This window comes from Pristiophorus japonicus, chromosome 1 (genome assembly GCF_044704955.1).
Source record: "Pristiophorus japonicus isolate sPriJap1 chromosome 1, sPriJap1.hap1, whole genome shotgun sequence".
Taxonomy (NCBI): Eukaryota; Metazoa; Chordata; class Chondrichthyes; family Pristiophoridae; genus Pristiophorus; species Pristiophorus japonicus.
In genome coordinates this window covers 178,357,145-178,378,550 of record NC_091977.1, presented here as the reverse complement: position 1 = coordinate 178,378,550, position 21,406 = coordinate 178,357,145, and positions in this window count along the sequence as shown.

Below are 21,406 nucleotides of genomic sequence, written 5' to 3'. Positions count from 1 at the left end.
CATCTAACCTGTCCAGTCCCATCAGAATTTTATATGTTTCTATGAGATCCCCTCTCATTCTTCTAAACTCCAGTGAATACATGCCCAGTCGATCCAGTCTCTCCTCTTATGTCAGTCCTGCCATCCCAGGCATCATGTCTGGTGGACCTTTGCTGCACTCCCTCAATAGCAATAACGTCCTTCCTTAGATTAGGAGACCAAAACTGAACACAATATTCCAGGTGAGGCCTCACCAAGGCCCTGTACAGCTGCAGCAAGACCTCCCTATTCCTATACTCAAATCCCCTAGCTATGAAGGCCAACATACCATTTGCCTTCTTCACCGCCTGCTGCACCTGCATGCCAACCTTCAATGACTGATGTACCATGACACCCAGGTCTCGTTGTACCTCAGCTTTTCCTAATCTGCCACCATTCAGATAATATTCTGTCTTTATGTTTTTGCCACCAAAGTGGATAACCTCACATTTATCCACATTATACTGCATCTGCCATGCATTTGCCCACTCACCTAACCTGTCAAAGTCACCCTGCAGCCTCTTAGCATCCTCCTCACAGCTCACACCACCACCCAGCTTAGTGTCATCTGCAAACTTGGAGATATTACACTCAATTCCTTCATCTAAATCATTAATGTATATTGTAAATAGCTGGGGTCCCAGCACTGAGCCCTGCGGCACCCCGCTAGTCACTGCCTGTCATTCTGAAAAGGACCCGTTTATCCCGACTCTCTGCTTCCTGTCTGCCAACCAGTTCTCTATCTTCGTCAATATATTACCACCAATACCATGTGCTTTAATTTTGCACAACAATCTCTTGTGTGGGACCTTGTCAAAAGCTTTTTGAAAGTCCAAATACACCACATCCACTGGTTCTCCCGTGTCCACTCTATTAGTTACATCCACAAAAATTCCATAAGATTTGTCAAGCAGGATTTCCCTTTCATAAATCCATGCTGGCTTGGATTGATCTTGTCACTGCTTTCCAAATGCGCTGCTATTTCATCTTTAATAATTGATTCCAACATTTTCTCCACTGTCAATGTCAGGACCGGAATCAAAGGTCTCCATGAATTTTGGTGTAAATTTTTGTTGGATCGGAGGCGTTTGTCCGAAGGAAGCCACTGACTGCAACTTTTCCCCCATATTTTTTGAATGGTGAAAGACTGGGAAATGTTTGAATTCAGATGGACCTGGGTGTCCTTGTACATGAATCACAGAAAGTTAACATGCAGGTACAGCAAGCAATTAGGAAAGCAATGGTATGTTAGCTTTTATACAAAGGGATTAGAGTATAACAATAAAGGGGGTCAAAATTGCCCACCACCGGAAATGCGGCGCACCTATTCTGTTTCAGTTGTTTTTACCGGCGCGATGGCCTCTTGAGCGAAATTCTGCTCTTAGGCTTTTTTTTCAGAGGACGGGAAGTCGGTCAGAATGTGGACCGATGTGTGGCTGTGAGTGGAAGTTCGCACTCTAGAGGTGCGCAAGTTGGGTGTGGGTGGAGTGTCCTCCGCTGTCACTCATCAGCGTAGCACTGATGACATCATCACTTAAAGGGGAGAGATGCTGTGATTCTTTAGGTTAGGTCCACTGGGCCACCAGGGAGGGTTTCGGCCAGGCCAGCAACCTGACACCCAAGAGGGTGTGCCAGGCTACCTGTCGGCGGCCTGGCCGAACCCAGGGGCATAAGTGTCGGCCCGAAACGGCAGTCGGCTGAGAAAAAAAAAGATGCCAGCTGCGGCAGTAGGACCTCCCTTTTAATGGCAGCCGCACCGCCACTTTGCAAGTACTCCAAGCACAGTGAACAGGCAGGAAAACCTGCCGATGGCACCGATCGGCGGGAGGAAGATTTTCTCGGCGGAATTTTGTGATCGGGGGGAACATCAGCGGTGCGCGCTCTAATGATGCACTTAGAATGGATCGGCAGCAGCGGAGTGGTAGTAGGGGAACGGGTCACCGCCAGGATCACGCAGGAGCAGAATTTTCAAAATGGCGGCCATTCCACCAAAAATCGGTGCCCATTTCCGGTGGTAACAGGTCTTAAGGGAAGGAGCAATTTCGGCCCCAAGAAGTTTTACTACAATTATACAGGGCATTGGTGAGGCCACACCTGGTGTACCGTGTACAGTTCTGGTCTCCTTACCGAAGGAAACACATACTTTCTGGGAAGGAGTGCAACGAAGGTTCACTAGATTGGTTCCTGGGATGAGGGGATTGCCCTATGAGAAGAGATTGAGTGGACTAGGCCTTGATTCATTAGCATTTAGAAGTGATCTAATTGAAGCATACAATATTCTTAAAAGGGGCTTGGCAGGGTTAATGCTGGAAGAATGTTTCCCCTGGCTGGAGAATCTAGAACACAGGGTCGTAGTCTCAGAATAAGGAGTAGGACATTTAGGACTGAGATGAGGTGAAATGTCTTCACTCAAAGGGTTGTGAATCTTTGGAATTCTCTACCCCAGAGAGCTGTGGATGCTCAGTCATTGAGTATATTCATCATCATATAATAGGCAGTCCCTCTAAACCGAGGAAGACTTGCTTCCACTCTAAGGGCTAGACTTTCTATCGGTTTCACCCCGCTACCACCCAGTTACCGCCCATTTAACCGCTGAGATTTAGTCTAATGCCCATATTTCATAAAAATGGAAACTAAGGTCAAATTATCACCCATTTATCACCAGTGTTAGTTTTGGCATAAAGTTAACGCCGAGAATTAGCTAAATCGCCTGCCATATATATTTTTTTAATTATGATGTCACTGCCCAGAAGACTGTTCAGAATGGCTGTACAGTCCAATACGGGAATTACAGTCTCTGTCACAGGTGGGGCATTCAGTGGTTGAAGGAAAGGGTGGGTGGGGAGCCTGATTTGCCGAACGCTCCTTCTGCTGTCTGCGCTTGATTTCTGCATGCTCTCGGTGATGAAACTTGAGGTGCTCAGCACCCTCCCGGATGCCTTTCCTCCACTTAGGGTGGTCTTGGGCCAGGGATTCCCAGGTGCTGGTGGGGATGTTGCACTTTATCAAGGAGGCTTCGAGGGTGTTCTTGAAACAATTCCTCTGCCCACCTGGGGCTCGCTTGCCATGTCGGAGCTCCAAGTAGAGTTCTTGGTTAGGGAGTCTAGTGTCAGGCATGTGGACGATGTGGCCCACCCAACGGAGCTGGTCAAGCGTGGTCAGTGCTTCGATGCTGGGGATGTTGGCCTGATCGAGAACACTGACTGGTACACTCATAATAAAGGATAAAACTGAGTACCGTGTATAATGAGCAAGTATAACCTTCGCTCCTTTAATAAGACTCCAGAGTGCAGGTACCTCGCGGGTGGCCTGCTTATATACTGTGCTCCCAAGGGATGCTGGGATCCCTTGGGACTCCAACAGGTGGGCCCTCTGGTGGTCAGGTGTCATGCAGGTTACACAGGGTTAAATACATTACATCACTCCCCCGTACACTTATTTACAAGGTGAGACGATCTGGGGCTTTACGCTCCCTTGTCGATCGTCTCGGTATAAATGCGGGTGTGGGTGGGTTGGTCAGTTCTTCACTGGGCTGTTGGGCACCGGCCTTGCCGGGCTGCTGGGGATGATGAATTCGGCATCGTGGTCAACCGTGATGCCAGTTGCCACTTGTGTGTGTCTTGGAGGGTCAAAGTCGGTGGTGTCCTCTTCGGGTTGTTCGTAGCTGTTGATGAACTGCAATTTAATTTGGTCCAAATGTTTTCTGCACGTTAGTCCATTGGCCAAACCTGAAACACCGTACTCCCCTCTTTGGCTATGACCGTGCCAGCGAGCCATTTGGGACCATGTCCATAATTGAGCACAAACACGGGATCATTGATCTTAATATCACGTGACAAATTTGCGCGGTCATGGTACACACATTGTTGATGCCACTTTCCCTCGACGTGATCATGGAGATCAGGGTGGACAAGAGAGAGTGTTGTTTTGAATGCCCTTTTCATGAGCAGCTCGGCTGGGGGAATCCCGGTGAGTAAGTGGGGTCTGGTGCGGTAGCTGAGCAGCACTCGGGACAGGTGGGTCTGCAGGGAGCCTTCCGACACACGTTTCAAGCTTTGCTTGGTGGTCTGAACTGCCTGTTCTGCCTGGCCGTTGGATGCGGGCTTGAACAGAGCAGATGTGACGTATTTGATCCCGTTGCGGGTCATCAATTCCTTGAATTCAGCACTGGTGAAACACGGCCCATTGTCACTGACGAGGATATCAGGCAAGCGGTGAATGGCAAACATGGTTCGTAGGCTTTCAATAGTAGCCGTGGACGTGCTTACAGACATTATTGCACATTCAATCCATTTTGAGTAAGCATCTACAACAACCAAAAACATTTTGCTTAGAAATGGATCCTCGACTACGGTTTGGAGGGCCACGACCACAAACTTAGCAGTGCCTCTCTGGGTGCATTGCTCAGCTGAGAGCAAGTGTTGCACTGGCGCACGCATGACTCTAAATCTGAGTCGATGCCGGGCCACCACACATGGGATCTGGCTATGGCTTTCATCATTACGATGCCTGGGTATGAACGTATCTCTGCCTTTCTTGGGCAAGACCACATGATTGCCTCACAATAGACAGTCCGCCTGCAGGGACAGCTCTGCTTTGCGTCTGTGAAACAGCTTAATCGCCTCCTGCATCTCCACTGAGACACCGGACCAACTCCCATGGAGGACACAGTTTTTTTACCAAAGACAGTAAAGTATCCTGGCTGGTCCAGGTTCTGATATGGCGGGCCATAACGGGGGACTTCTCGTTCTCGAATGCCTCCATGACCATGAGCAAGTCCGCTGGCTGTGCCATTTCCACCCCGGTGGCGGGTAATGGCAGCCAATTGAGAGCATCTGCGCAGTTCTCTGTGCCCGGTCTGTGGCAGATTACATAGTTGTATGTCGACAGCGTGAGCGCCCATCTTTGGATGCAGCAGAGGCATTGGTATTAATCCCTTTGCTCTCAGAGAACAACGATATGAGCGGCTTGTGATCAGTTTTAAGCTCAAGCTTGAGGCCAAATAAGTACTGGTGCATTTTTTTCACCCTGTAGATGCACGCCAGAGCCTCTTTTTCAACCATGCTGTAGGCCCTTTCAGCCTTGGACAAACTCCCGGACGCCATAAGCGACCAGTTGCAAAATCCCCGATTCATTAGCCTGTTGAAACACACACCCGACCCCGTATGACGACCCATTGCAAGCTAGCACTAATCGTTTACAAAGGTTATACAGGACAAACAGTTTGTTTGAACACAACAGATTTCTGGCTTTCTGAAAGGCAGCCTCTTGTGAATTCCCCCATACCCAGTCGTCTCCCTTGCTCCGTAGCGCATGTAGGGGTTTAAGCAGGGTGCTTAACCCAGGTAGGAAATTACCGAAATAGTTAAGGAGTCCCAGGACGACCGCAGTTCCGTCATGTTCTGCGACTGCGGCGCGTTCTTGATGGCCTCCATCTTGGCGCGGTGGGTCTGATGACGTCCGCTGCGATTCTTCTTCCTAAGAGTTCGACGTCCTGTGCCAGGAAAACACACTTCGAGCATTTCAACCTGAGACCCACGTGATCCAACCGACTAAGGACCTCCTCCAGATTCTTCAAGTGCTCCATGTGTCTCCATGCTGTAACCAATATGTCGTCCTGGAAAACCACTGTGCAAGAAACTGACTTTAGCAGGCTCTCCATGTTCCGCTGGAAGATTGCCGCGGTCGATCGAATCCCAAACGGGCACTGGTTGCAGATAAACAGACCTTTGTGCGTGTTGATGCAGGTGAGGCCTTTCAAAGACTCCTCCAGCTCCTGCGTCATGTAGGCTGAGGTCAGGTCCAGCTTGGTGAACGTCTTCCCTCCAGCGAGGGTTGTAAATAAGTCGTCTGCCTTGGGTAGCGGGTACTGGTCCCGCAGCGAAAAACGGTTAATCATTACTTTATAGTCCCCACAAATTCTAACCGTGCCGTCTTCCTTGAGTACCGGGTCAATCGGACTGGCCCAGTCGTTGAATTCCACCGGCGCGTTGATGCCTTCACGTTGCAGCCTGTCCAGTTCAATTTCCACTTTTTCACGCATCATATACGGTACCGCCCATGCCTTGTGGTTGATGGGTCGCGTACCGGGAACCAAATCAAGCTGTACTTTTGCCCCCTGGAAGCTTCCAATGCCTGGCTCGAACAACGATGGAAACTAGCTCAGAACCTGGGTACATGAGGCGTCGTCGATGAACGAAAGCGCTCGGATGTCATCCCAGTTCCAGCGGATTTTTCCCAGCCAGCTTCTGCCAAACAACGTGGGGCCATCCCCTGGCACAATCCACAGCGGGAGTTCGTGTACTGCTCCGTCATAGGAGATTTTGACTTCAGCACTGCCAATTACAGGGATTAGTTCCTTTGTGTAAGTCCTTAGTTTGGTGTGAATGGGGCTAAGCTTAGGCCTGTGTGCCTTTTTGCCCCACAGCCTGTCGAAGGCCTTTTTACTCATTATGGACTGACTTGCCCCCGTCATAGATACTGGAATAGGGTTCAGTTCAACTTTCAACATTATTGGTGGACATTTCGTAGTGAATGTGTGTACCCCATACACTTCTGCCTCATCCGTACGAGTCTTCAATTCAGCCTCTGCAACATGGGGGTTTGCAGAGTTTGCAGGGTTTGCAGCTCGCCTGCACATTCGTTGGAGGTGTCCCATTGTTCTGCAACCATTGCATGCATAGTGCTTAAAGCGGCATTGATGGGGCCGATGATCACCTCCGAAGCGCCAACAAGATGTTAACTGCCTTGCATTAACGATTGATGGCGGACTCTGGGTCAATTGAGGTCAGGCCACAGCAGCCGACGTGTATGTTCTGTCATGTATATTTCTGCTTGAGACCAACGTTACTTTATGCACAGTACTGGCCGAAACTTCATTACGCTGCGAAATCTGTTCGGTGTTGTCGCTGGTGGACATAAATGCCTGGGCTATCGTTACAACTTTATTTAGATTCGGAGTTTCTACAGTCATCAGTTTGCGAAGGATTGTCTCATGTCCTATTGTCTCATGTCTCATTGTCTTAGTTCGGCGACATAGCTCACCACTTCCTGGCCCTCCAATCATTGACACGTGTAGAACCGATACCTCGCCATCAAAATGCTTTCCTTAGGATTTAGGTGCTCTCGGACCAGCGTACACAATTCTTCATAGGATTTCTCTGTCGGTTTTGCGGGGGCCAGGAGATTCTTCATGAGGCCATAGGTTGTTGCCCCACAGACAGTTAGGAGGATCGCCCTTTGTTTGGTAGCGTTCTCGTCCCCTTCCAGCTCGTTGGTCATGAAGTATTGGTCGAGTCTCTCCACAAAGGCCTCACAATCGTCCCCTTCTGAGAACTTCTCCAGATACCGACTGTTCTTTGCATTTTCGTGTGGCTTTTCGTTACCTCGTCGCCAATTGGTACACTCATAATAAAGGATGAATCTGAGTACTGTGTACCATGAGCAAGTTTGACCTTAACTCCTTTAATAAGGCTCCAGAGTGCAGGTACCTCATGGGGGCCTGCTTATATACTGTGCTCCGAAGGGATGCCGGAACTCCAACAGGTGGGCCCTCTGGTGGTCAGGTGTCATGCAGGTTACACAGGATTAAATACATTACACTGACATTGGTGCGTCTATCCTCCCAGTGGATTTGCAGGATCTTGCGGAGGCACGCTGGTGGTACTTCTCCAGTGCTTTGAGATGTCTACTGTATACGGTCCATGTCTCTGAACCATATAGGAGGGTGGATATCACTACTGCCCTGTCGACCTTAAGCTTGGTGCTAGATTTGAGCTCCTGATTTCAAACACTCTCTTCCTCAGGCGATCGAAGGTTGCTTTGGCACACTGGAGGCGATGTTGGACCTCGTCATCGATCTCTGCCCTTGCTGTTAGTAGGCTCCCGAGGTATGGAAAATGGTCCACGTTGTCCAAGGCCGTGCCATGGATTTTGATGACTGGGGGCAGTGCTATGTGGCAGGGTCAGGTTGGTGGAGGAGCTTTGTCTTACGGATGTTTAGTGTAAGGCCCATTCTTTCGTATGCCTCGGTGAAGATGTTAACGATGGCTCAGAGTTCGGCCTCTGAGTGTGCGCAGACGCAAGCATCGTCTGTGTACTGTAGCTTGATAACAGGGAATGGGACGGCCTTGGATCTAGCCTGGAGGTGGTGAATGTTGAACTGGTTCTCATTCGTTCTATAATTTAGTTCCACTCCAGTGATGAGCTTGTTAAGAGTGAGATGAAGCATTGCAGCAAGGAAGATCGAGAAGAGCGTTAGTACAATGACACAGCCCTGCTTGATCCCGGTCCGGATGTGGATTGGGTCTGTGGTGGATCCATTGATCAGGATCATGGCTTGCTTGTCATCAGAGTAGGCGGAGGATGGTGACAAACATTTGGGGGCAATTGAAACGTAGGAGGACACTCCATAATCCCTTATGGTTGACAGTGTCAAAGACATTTGTGAGGAAGGCCATGTACAAGTATTGATGCTGTTCCCTGCATTTCTCTTGTAGTTGTCGCGCGGTGAAGATCATGTTCGTTGTACCCCAAAGCGGATGGAATCTGCATTGTGACTCTGAGAGGAGCTCTTCAGCCACAGGGAGAAGACGATTGAGGAGGATTCTTGCAATGACTTTCCCATCAGCCGACAGCAGGGAGATTCCTCTGTAGTTACCACATTCGGACTTGCCCCCTTTTTTGAAGATGGTCACGATTACGGCATCTCTGAGATCTGCTGGGATGCTCTCCTCCTTCCAGATAAGAGAGATGATGTCATGCATTCATGCCAATAGAGCTTCTCCACCATACTTTAATGCCTCGGTGGAGATTCCATCTGCTCCTGATGCCTTGTTGTTCCTGAAGACGCTGAAATATATTGAAGACAGAGGTCAATAAATTTTAGGGAATTAAGGGTTCTGGGGATAATGCGGTAAAGTAGAAGAAGATTAGTGGTTAGCCAGAGGATTGGGAAATGTTTAGCAACCAGCAAAGGATGACTAAAAAAAAATAAAGAGAGGGAAGATAGATTATGAGAGGAAACTAGTAAGAAGTATAAAAACAGACAGTAAGAGCTTCTATAGGTATTGAAAAAGGAAGAGAGTAGCGAAAGTAAACGTTGGTCCCTTAGAGGATGAGACTGGGGAAGTAATAATGGGAAACAGGGAAATGGATAGACTTTGAATAAATATTTTGTGTTGGCCATCATGGTGGAAGACACCAGAAGCAATCCATTAATAGATAATCAAGGGGCTGAAGGGAGGGGGGAACTTAAAACAATTATTATCACTAGAAAAAAACTACTCGGTAAAATAATGGGACTAAAGGTAGATATATCCCCTAGTCGTGATGGCCAGCATCCTAGGGTCTTAAAAAAAAGTGGCTGCAGAGATAGTTGATGCATTGGTTGCAATTTACCAAAATTCCCTGAATTCTGGAGAGGACCCAGCAGAGAGTAGCTAAAGTAAATGTTGGTCCCTCAGAGGATAAGACTGGGGAAGTAATAATGAGAAACAGGGAAATGGATAGACTTTGAATAAGTATTTTGTGTTGGGCCACTGTACAGCAGGGCCACTGTACAGCAAAATTCTAAAAGGACAAAGGGTGTTAAAAAAACAAGCCTGAAGGCTTTGTGTCTTAATGCAAGGAGTATCCGTAATAAGGTGGATGAATTAACTGTCCAAATAGATGTTAACAAATATGATGTGATTGGGATTACAGAGACCCTAGGATGCTGGCCATCATGACGAGGGGATATATCTACCTTTAGTCCCATTATTTTACCGAGTAGTTTTTTTACAGGATGATCAGGGCTGGGAACTCAACATCCAGGGGTATTCAACATTCAGGAAGGATAGAATAAAAGGAAAAGGAGGTGGGGTAGCATTGCTGGTTAAGGAGGAGATTAATGCGATAGTTAAGAAGGACATTAGCTTGGATGATGTGGAATCTATATGGGTAGAGCTGCAGAACACCAAAGGGCAAAAAGCGTTAGTGGGAGTTGTGTACAGACCTCCAAACAGTAGTCATGATGTTGGGGAGGGCATCAAACAGGAAATTAGGGGTGCATGCAATAAAGGTGCAGCAGTTATAATGGGTGACTTTAATATACACATAGATTGGGCTAACCAAACTGGAAGCAATATGGTGGAGGAGGATTTCCTGCATAAGGGATGGTTTTCTAGACCAATATGTCGAGAAACCAACTAGGGGGGAGGCCATCTTAGACTGGGTGTTGTGTAATGAGAGAGGATTAATTAGCAATCTCGTTGTGCGAGGCCCCTTGGGGAAGAGTGACCATAATATGGTGGAATTCTGCATTAGGATGGAGAATGAAACAGTTAATTCAAAGACCATGGTCCAGAACTTAAAGAAGGCTAACTTTGAAGGTATGAGACGTGAATTGGCTAAGATAGATTGGCGAATGATACTTAAGGGGTTGACTGTGGATGGGCAATGGCAGACATTTAGAGACCACATGGATGAACTACAACAATTGTACATTCCTGTCTGGCGTAAAAATAAAAAAGGGAAAGTGGCTCAACCGTGGCTATCAAGGGAAATCAGGGACAGTATTAAAGCCAAGGAAGTGGCATACAAATTGGCCAGAAATAGCAGCGAACCCGGGGACTGGGAGAAATTTAGAACTCAGCAGAGGAGGACAAAGGGTTTGATTAGGGCAGGGAAAATGGAGTACGAGAAGAAGCTTGCAGGGAACATTAAGACGGATTGCAAAAGTTTCTATAGATATGTAAAGAGAAAAAGGTTAGTAAAGACAAATGTAGGTCCCCTGCAGTCAGAATCAGGGGAAGTCATAACGGGGAACAAAGAAATGGCAGACCAATTGAACAAGTACTTTGGTTCGGTATTCACTAAGGAGGACACAAACAACCTTCCGGATATAAAAGGGGTCAGAGGGTCTAGTAAGGAGGAGGAACTGAGGGAAATCTTTATTAGTCGGGAAATTGTGTTGGGGAAATTGATGGGATTGAAGGCCGATAAATCCCCAGGGCCTGATGGACTGCATCCCAGAGTACTTAAGGAGGTGGCCTTGGAAATAGCGGATGCATTGACAGTCATTTTTCAACATTCCATTGACTCTGGATCAGTTCCTATTGAGTGGAGGATAGCCAATGTAACCCCACTTTTTAAAAAAGGAGGGAGAGAGAAAACAGGGAATTATAGACCAGTCAGCCTGACATCGGTAGTGGGTAAAATGATGGAATCAATTATTAAGGATGTCATAGCAGTGCATTTGGAAAGAGGTGACATGATAGGTCCAAGTCAGCATGGATTTGTGAAAGGGAAATCATGCTTGACAAATCTTCTGGAATTTTTTGAGGATGTTTCCAGTAGAGTGGACAAGGGAGAACCAGTTGATGTGGTGTATTTGGACTTTCAGAAGGCTTTCAACAAGGTCCCACACAAGAGATTAATGTGCAAAGTTAAAGCACATGGGATTGGGGGTAGTGTGCTGACATGGATTGAGAACTGGTTGTCAGACAGGAAGCAAAGAGTAGGAGTAAATGGGGGCTTTTCAGAATGGCAGGCAGTGACTAGTGGGGTACCACAAGGTTCTGTGCTGGGGCCCCAGCTGTTTACACTGTACATTAATGATTTAGACGAGGGGATTAAATGTAGTATTTCCAAATTTGCGGATGACACTAAGTTGGGTGGCAGTGTGAGCTGCGAGGAGGATGCTATGAGGCTGCAGAGCGACTTGGATAGGTTAGGTGAGTGGGCAAATGCATGGCAGATGAAGTAAAATGTGGATAAATGTGAGGTTATCCACTTTGGTGGTAAAAACAGAGAGACAGACTATTATCTGAATGGTGACAGATTAGGAAAAGGGGATGTGCAACGAGACCCTGGGTGTCATGATACATCAGTCGTTGAAGGTTGGCATGCAGGTATGGCAGGCGGTTAAGAAAGCAAATGGCATGTTGGCCTTCATAGCAAGGGGATTTGAGTACAGGGGCAGGGAGGTGTTGCTACAGTTGTACAGGGCCTTGGTGAGGCCACACCTGGAGTATTGTGTACAGTTTTGGTCTCCTAACCTGAGGAAGGACATTCTTGCTATTGAGGGAGTGCAGCGAAGGTTCACCAGACTGATTCCCGGGATGGCGGGACTGACCTATCAAGAACGACTGGATCAACTGGGCTTGTATTCACTGGAGTTCAGAAGAATGAGAGGGAACCTCATAGAAATGTTTTAAATTCTGATGGGTTTAGACAGGTTAGATGCAGGAAGAATGTTCCCAATGTTGGGGAAGTCCAGAACCAGGGGACACAGTCTAAGGATAAGGGGGAAGCCATTTAGGACCGAGATGAGGAGGATTTTCTTCACCCAGAGAGTGGTGAACCTGTGGAATTCTCTACCACAGAAAGTTGTTGAGGCCAATTCACTAAATATATTCAAAAAGGAGTTAGATGAAGTCCTTACTACTAGGGGGATCAAGGGGTATGGCGAGAAAGCAGGAATGGGGTACTGAAGTTGCATGTTCAACCATGAACTCATTGAATGGCAGTGCAGGCTAGAAGGGCCGAATGGCCTACTCCTGCACCTATTTTCTATGTTTCTATGATTGGAAAGCTGCAAAAGTAACACCCCTATTTAAAAAAGGAGGCAGACAAAAAGCAAGAAACTATAGACCAGTTCGCCTAACATCTGTCATTAGGAAAATGTTGAAATTCATTATTAAGGAAGTAGCAGCAGGACATTTGGAAAAACATAATACAGTCAAGTCGAGTCAGCATGGTTTTATGAAAGAGAAATCAAGTTTGACAAATTTGCTGGAGTTCTTTGAGGATGCAATGAGCAGGGGAGGATGGTGGCAAATTTTTGAGGACAGACGAATTTGAGAAGGACGTTCCATAATCCCTGTGGGTTGACAAAGTCGAAGGCCTTTATGAGGACAAAGAAAGCCATGTACAGAGGTTGATGGTGCTCCCTACATTTTTCTTGGATTTGTCGCGCAGTGAAGATGATGTCCATTGTGCCCCTTAGTGGGCGGAATCCGCATTGCGACTCTGGGAGGAGACGATTGAGGAAATTCTTGCAATGATTTTCCCTGCGGCAGATAGTAGCAAAACTCCTCTGTAATTACCGCAGTCAGACTTGTCATTTTCTTGAAGATGGTCACGATTATGACATCTCTGATATCCCCTGGCATGCACTCCTTCTACCAGATAAGAGAGATGATGTCGCAGATTCACACCGAGTACTTCTCCGCCATACTTTAGTACTTCAGTGGGGATTCCATCTGCCCCTGAGGCCTTGTTGTTTTTTAATTGTCGGATGGCCTTTTCAATGACATGCAAGCCGTGATTCTTACCAATGGATCCACCATAGACCCAATACAATTGCAGATGGGGTCAAGCAAGGCTGTGTCATCGCACCAGTGCTCTTTTCAATCTTCCTCGCTGTAGTGCTTCATCTAACTTTAACATCTCCTCACTGGAGTGGAGTTAATATACAAGATAAGCAGAAAATTGTTCAACCTCTGATGCCTCCAGTTCAGATCCAAGGTTGTTCCAACCTCTGTCATTGAATTACAATATGCAGACGATGCTTCCGTTTGTGCACACTCGGAGTCCGAACTCCAAACTACCATTGACACCTTCACTGCAGTGTATGAGAGTCTGGGCCTTACACTAAACATCACGAGGACAAAGGATCTCTACCAACCTGCCCCCGCCACACAGTACTGTTCCCTGATTATCAAGATCCATGATGAGACCTTGGACAATGTGGACCAATTCCCATACCTTGGGAGCCTACTATCATCAAGGACAGGCATCAATGACGAAGTCCAACATCGCTTTCAGTGTGCCAGTGCAGCCTTCGGCCGCCTGAGGAAATGAGTGTTCGATGACCAGGATCTCAAACCCAGCACCAAGCTCATGGTTTGCAGAGCAGTAGTGATACCCACCCTCCTATATGCTTCAGAGACATGGGGTTAGATTTTCCACTTTTGTGCTTATCGCCCAAAAATGGGCATTATTTCTGGTGTGGGCGGTAAAAATGGGTTTTCAGATCGCCGGATTCGCGCCCATTCTCAAAGAACCTAGTCTCCATTTTTGAAAATGGGCGTGACCGTAAGCGATATGAAATGGGCGGTAGCGTTAAATCTTGCTGACTTTCTGCCGTAAAGTGTCGCTGTCCTTAGCAACGGCATGGTAATGCTCGATTCCCGTGATTCAGGAGGTCAAGGGTTATCTTGACATGCACAGAAGAGGAGACATAGAGAGAGGGAGCTCAGAGGGATTGAAGGCGTGTCTGGGTGTGGTGTGGCTGCTTTGGGAGGAAGGAGGGAGACTTTAGAGTTTCACAGCAAGTAGGGAAATAAAAATTAGCTGTTACCAGCCACTTATTTGCCCAAATTTAGCCTATAATGGAGGGAGAGGGGGAGGCATCACAGCACACTGTGGAGACTGATGCAGGAGAGAGCAGTGAGGTGGGAGAGGAGCACATTGGAGGGTGCGAAGAGCCAGGAGGTTCGTGGATGAGGCAAATGCATCCCTCCTGCAGGAGGTTGAGTCACGCTGGGTTGATTTGACGCAGGGAGGGCATGGGAAGTGTAGTGTCTCTGCACCTTGTTACAAACTCACACGAGGCATGGATATATCAGACACGGTCACTCTGTGATCTTCACTTTATTTCTAGGATTGAAGAGTGCTGATCCTGGGTGGGACCTCCCCTTTTATATCTGGAAGCCCAGGTGAGGAGCTCACTCCCTGTGGTCAGGGTGTGCATTACAAGGGTACAGGTACAGTATGCATGAGTTACAGTTACATACTTATAGTCATTGCAAGATGGTGAAATACATGACAGGAAGCCCAAACCAAAGGCCTACCAGAGGATATGGACCGAGATAGCAGAGGTGGTCTCGTCGGTGACCAACGAGGTTCGTGAGGGAATCAATGCCACAAACGATGGAACGATCTTGTGGGATCCGCAAGAGTAAGTATTACATTGATTTACATGTACTTATGTATTTATATAATTTGGTTTGTAAGAGTCATGAGTGACTATCAGCAGATATGAGGGCTTTCACTTTTACCAGGAATGTTTTACTCAAAGCCTGCAGTCATGGTGCACGTCTTTAGTTAAAGAATGATAATAATCATGATTACATCTGTCAGTTATGTGTTGTATCAGTCTCTGTGACAGTACCTAGCAATGATATCATGCAATGTCGTCCTGTCACCTTTTACAGAAGAAGCTATCGATGATGAGGTCCATGCAGAGGCGAACGGCTGGGGGCCACCAGTCACCAGCTGCTGTGTCCTTGGATGCTCTAATAATGACTCAATGAGGCAATGCGTTGTACTTGAACTGTAGTGACCTTAGTCCTTTATTTGTTAACTCCAGAATGAGGATTAGGCCAGGCACACCTGTACAGGTAACCTACAAGTCTCCCACTGCGGTGCCTTCTGGTGGCACATGATATGATAGTACCAACAATAGCCATGTAGGATGCATGACACCAGTGCCATCACTGAGATGGAGGAGCGGGTGCTCGCACTCATGGGAAGCACACCTGGACAGCCACAGAAGCACCTGCAGACCCTGAAGTGATGCCACGTGAGTAAAGCTTACACCATTGTGTAATGTAAAGTCAATAGATGCCACACCCACTCATAGCCAACCTGTCATATAGGATAGATGATTTCTAAAATTACCATAGAACCAATGCTGGCCTAGTGAAAATCATTGCAATGCTCATGTGTTGATGGTCATGAAATGTGATGTCTGTGATGATTTTGAGAGCGATGGTGCTTTTGTCGTGCATATGCTGAATGTAGTGCTGGACTCACCTTGTGAACCTAGCACCCCCTTCTCCTCTAATAACCTTGTTATATATGTGGACTTGTATTTGCTCTGTACAGCCACCAGAGGGCTCTTCCCCTGGAGTCGCAAGGGATCCCATAATCCCTTGGGAGCACAGGTATTTAAAGAGGCTTCATAGGTTGGAGAGGCACTCTGGAGACCTGCAATAAAAGACTAGATACAGATACAGATAGTGAACCCAAAGATGCAGAGAACAGTGGGTATCCTGGAGAAATTCTCGGATGGAGATGATTGGGAAACTTTTGTGGAGCGACTCGACCAATACTTCGTGGCCAACGAGCTAGATGGGGAAGAAAGCGCTGCCAAATGAAGGGCGATCCTCCTCACCAACGTATGGCCTCATGAAGAATCTGCTCACTCCAGCGAAACCCATGGAAAAATCGTACAACGATTTGTGCACACTGGTCCGAGAGCATTTGAACCCGAAGGAAAGTGTTCTGATGGCGAGGTATCGGTTCTACACCTACAAAAGGTCTGAAGGTCAGGAAGTGGCGAGTTATGTACCCAAGCTAAGACGCCTCGCAGGACATTGCGAATTTGAAGGACATTTGGAGCACATGCTCAGAGACTTTTTCGTACTTGGCATTGGCCACGGAACCATACTTCGCAAACTTTTGACTGTAGAGACCCCAACCTTGAGTAAGGCCATAGCGATAGCCCAGGCGTTTGTTGCCACCAGTGACAATACGAAGCAAATTTCTCAGCACACAAATGCTGTACAAGTACTGTGAACAAAGTGATGTTGTTTTCGAATCGTAATGTACAGGGCAGGTCACACATACCTGCAGCTGCACATCTGCAGATGACTCAGAGTCCACCATCAAGGGTGATGAATGCAAGGCCATAAACACCTTGTTGGCGCTGCGGGGGTGATCATCGTTTCCATTCATGCCGATTCAAAGGATACGTTTGCAAGGGCTGTGGAACAATGGGACACATCCAACGAGCGTGCAGACGAGCTGCAAAGCCTGTTAAACCTACAAACCACTATGTTGCAGAGGAGGACAGATTCACGGAGGATCACGATGAACCGGAGCCTCAGATCGAGGAGGCAGAGGTATATGGGGTGCACACATTCACCATAAATTGTCCCTAGATAATGCTGAATGTTAAACTAAATGCACTCCCAGTGTCAATGGAGCTGGACATGGCTGAGAGCCAATCCATCATGGACAAAAAGACTTTCGAGAGGTTGTGGTGCAACAAGGCCTCAAGGCCAGTCTTAACTCCAGTTCGCATGAAATTAAGAACTTACACAAAAGAACTGATTCCTATAATCGGCAGTGCTACCGTAAAGGTCTCCTATGATGGAGCGGTGCACAAGCTACTACTCTGGGTGGTACCGGGCGATGGTCCCACTCTGCTTGGCAGGAGCTGGCTGGGAAAGAAATGCTGGAACTGGGAAGACGTCTGAGCGCTATCGCCCGCTGACGACACTTCGTGTGCCCAAAACAAACGCTTAAACAAAGTTCCTTTGCTGTTCGAATCAGGCATCGGGAAATTCCAAGGAGCAAAAGTGCAGATCCACCTACTTCTGGGGGCACGACCCATCCATCACAAGGTGAGAGCAGTACCATACATGATGAGTGAAAGGGTAGAGGTCGAGCTAGACCAGCTGCAAAGAGAGGCCATCATTTCACCGATCGAGTTCAGCGAGTGGGCCAGTCCTATTGTCCCAGTCCTCAAGGGAGACGGCACCGTCAGAATCTATGGCGATTACAAAGTAACTATCAATCGTTTCTCCCTGCAGGACCAATACCCACTACCAAAGGCTGACGACCTCTTTGCAACGGTGGCGGGAGGAAAGCCGTTCACGAAGCTGGATCTGACTTCAGCCGACATGACGCAGGAACTGGAGGAATCATCGAAGGCCCTCACCTACATCAACACTCACAAAGGTCTTTTTGTTTATAACAGATGCCCATTTGGAATCCAATCAGCGGCGGCGATATCCCAGAGAAACATGGAAAGTTTACTGAAGTCGGTCCCGCATACCGTTGTCTTCCAGGATAACATCTTGGTCACAGGTTGGAACACAGTCGAGCATCTGCAGAACCTGGAGGAGGTTCTTAGTCGACTCAACCACATGGGGCTCAGGTTAAAATGCTCGAAGTGCATTTTCCTGGCGCCTGAAGTGGATTTCTTGGGAAGGAGGATTGCAGCGGACGGCATCAGGCCCACCAACGCAAAGACAGAGGCAATCGAGAACACACCGAGGCCACAGAATGTGATGGAGCTCCGGTCGTTTCTGGGACTCCTGAACTACTTTGGTAACTTCTTGGGTCTCAGCACACTGCTAGAACCACTACATATGGTACTATGAAAAGGGGGCAAATGGGTTTGGGGCAAAAGTCGAAAATGCCTTTGTAAAAGCGAGAAAATTGTTATGCTCAAACAAATTGCTTGAGTTGTATGACCCATGTAAACTTTTGGTACTAGCATATGATGTGTCCTCATATGGCGATGGGTGTGCATTGCAACAAGCTAATGATTTTGGGAAACTGCAATTGGTTGCTTATGCATCCAAGAGTTTGTCTAAGGCTGATAGAGCCTACAGCATGATTGAAAAAGAAGCGTTAGCGTGTGTCTACGGGGTAAAGAAAATGCATCAATACCTGTTTGGGCTAAAATTCGAATTGGAAACTGACCATAAGCCACTTATATCCCTGTTTTCCGAGAGTAAAGGGATAAATTCCAACGCATCGGCCCACATACAGCTCACCTTGTCCACATACAGCTATGCCATCCGCCACAGGCCAGGCATAGAAAACTGCATCGAGGCTCTCAGTAGGCTGCTAGTGCCTACCACGGGGGTGGAAATGGCGCAGCCCGCAGATCAAGCCATGGTTATGGAAGCATTTGAGAGTGAGCAATCACCCGTCACTGCCTGGCAGATCAAAACCTGGACAAGCCAGGACCTCTTATTATCTCTAGTCAAAAGCTGTGTCCTACACGGGAGCTGGTCCAGTGTTCCAGTGGAAATTCAGGAAGAGAAAAAGCCGTTCCAGTGGCGCAAAGATGAAATATCTATACAGGCAGACTGCCTTCTGTGGGGCAATCGAGTAGTGGTCCCCAAGAAGGGCAGAGACACCTTCATCAATGACCTCCACAGTACCCACCCAGGCATCTTAATGATGAAAGCGATAGCCAGCTCCCACGTGTGGTGGCCCGGTATCGATGCTGACTTAGACTCCTGCGTTCACAGATGTAATATATGCTCGCAGTTAAGCAATGTACCCAGGGAGGCGCCGCTATGTTGGTCCAAACCGTGGTCTAGGGTACATGTCGACTATGCAGGCCCGTTCTTGGGTAAAATGTTCCTTGTGGTTGTAGACGTGTACTTGAAGTGGATTGAATGTGAGATAACGTCGGCTAGTACGTCCGCTGCCACTACTGAAAGCCTGCAGGCCATGTTTGCCACTCACGGCTTACCCGATGTCCTGGTGAGCGACAACGGGCCATGTTTTACCAGTGCTGAGTTCAAAGAATTCATGACCCGTAACGAGATCAAACATGTCACATCTGCCCCGTTTAAACCAGCGTCCAATGGTCAGGCAGAGAGATCAGTGCAAATCATCAAGCAAGGCTTGAAGAGGGTAACTGAAGGCTCACTGCAGACTCACCGATCCCAAGTCCTGCTTAGCTACTGCACGAGACCCCACTCACTCACTGGGATCCCACCTGCTGAACTGCTCATGAAAAGAGTACTTAAGACAAGGCTCTCATTGGTTCACCCTGATCTACATGAACAGGTAGAGAGCAAGCGGCTTCAACAAAGTGCATACCATGATAGCACAAATGTGTCACGCGAGATTGAAATCAATGATCCTGTATTTGTATTAAATTATGGACAAGGTCCCAAGTGGATTCCCGGCACTGTCGTGGCCAAAGAGGGGAGCAGGGTGTTTCGGGTCAAACTTTCAAATGGACTCATTCACCGGAAACATTTGGACCAAATCAAACTCAGATTCACGGACTATCCTGAGCAACCCACCTTGGACCCTAACTTTTTTGATCCCCCAACATACACACCAGTGGCAACCAGCACCACAGTTGACCACAAAGCAGAACCCATCATCCACAGCAACTCTGCAGGGCCCAATACACCAGGCAGCCCAGCAAGGCCAGCTGCACAGCAGCCCAGCGAGGACCCAACAAATGATTCAGCAACACCAGCTTTCACACCGAGATGATCAACCAGGGCAAGAAGGGCCCCAGATCAGTCACATTGTAAATAGTTAAACTATTGACTTTGGGGGAGGGCGGAGTGTTGTTATACATGTGGACTTGTATTTGCTCTGTACAGCCATCAGAGGGCTCATCCCCTTGAGTCCCAAGTGATCCCATAATCCCTTGGGAGCACAAGTATTTAAGGAGGCTTCACAGGTTGGAGAGGCACTCTGGACACCTGCAATAAAAAACTAAGGTCACACTTCACTTTGAGCTCACAGTGTTCAGTCTGACTCTTTCTCCGTACACAACAAACCTCATTTGTGTTTTTCAGCTCAGCCAGCAGCGCGCCCCAAGGCAAGACCACAGAGGCTGGAAGGTGGGGACGTGGGGCCCGACTCTGCGGACGATCCTACATCTGGTGCTGAGGAGCTCCGATTCTCAGCCGTCAATCCGTTGGGTCTGTTCTCCATGGATGAGAGCACGGACTGCAAGTAACCTGCATCGCCACGTTCCAGAATCCATTCCACCCCAAGGCCATCTAGTGGTCCTGCAGTCATTCCTGCCTCCAGTCTGGAGGTATCGGCCCCAAGCATCTCACCACAGGGCACCCGATTTGTCCCCAGGACAGCGCCGACCCCAAGGAGGCCTCTTGGACCCGGAAGGTCTGTTCCACGAGCGTCACATGAGAGCAGAGAGATGGTACAGTTGTCCAAGAGGACTGTAGACGTTGGTGACCAGCTCATCGAAGCATTGGGGGGCATATCCCGACAGCTGGCCACTATGATTGAGTACATTCTGCGGATGACGGAGGCCTTGGATGCGATAGCCAGGAACACTGCTGGCACAGGCCTCCCAGTGGTCCCAGAGCACGGCACTCCATCCTAGGTTCTGCACCACCACTGCGAATGACAAATGAGAGCAAGGACCATGGAGCAAAGAGGGGAAGGGATAGAGGTGGGGAGAAGAAGGGGAGGGGGGAAAGAAAGTGATGTGCATGTCCTCAGGTGAGGGTTGTGTTATATCTCCATCTGGGTGTATGTTCTAATGTATGGGAGCTGGGCACCGCCTCATACTTTGCCTTTGTACTCTGTGTTGCTGGACATGTTGTCAATGACGTCAATGGTGGAAAAGGTGGGGTGTGGCCGGGGGTTGGGTGTTATTGCCTGTGATACTTATGATTTCAGTCCAACGTTGGTATAAACATTTTTTTATTGAACATAACCTTATTGCGCATTATCTCAGATAGCTGGACCGTTGCACACTGGTGATTCCTTAAGATGAAAGGTTTAAATATAACTTAACTTCAATCAACGTATACTTTAACTGGCACCAAGGTGATGGGCACCATTGATGTCTGAGCTGCAGACACACAGCAGTGTG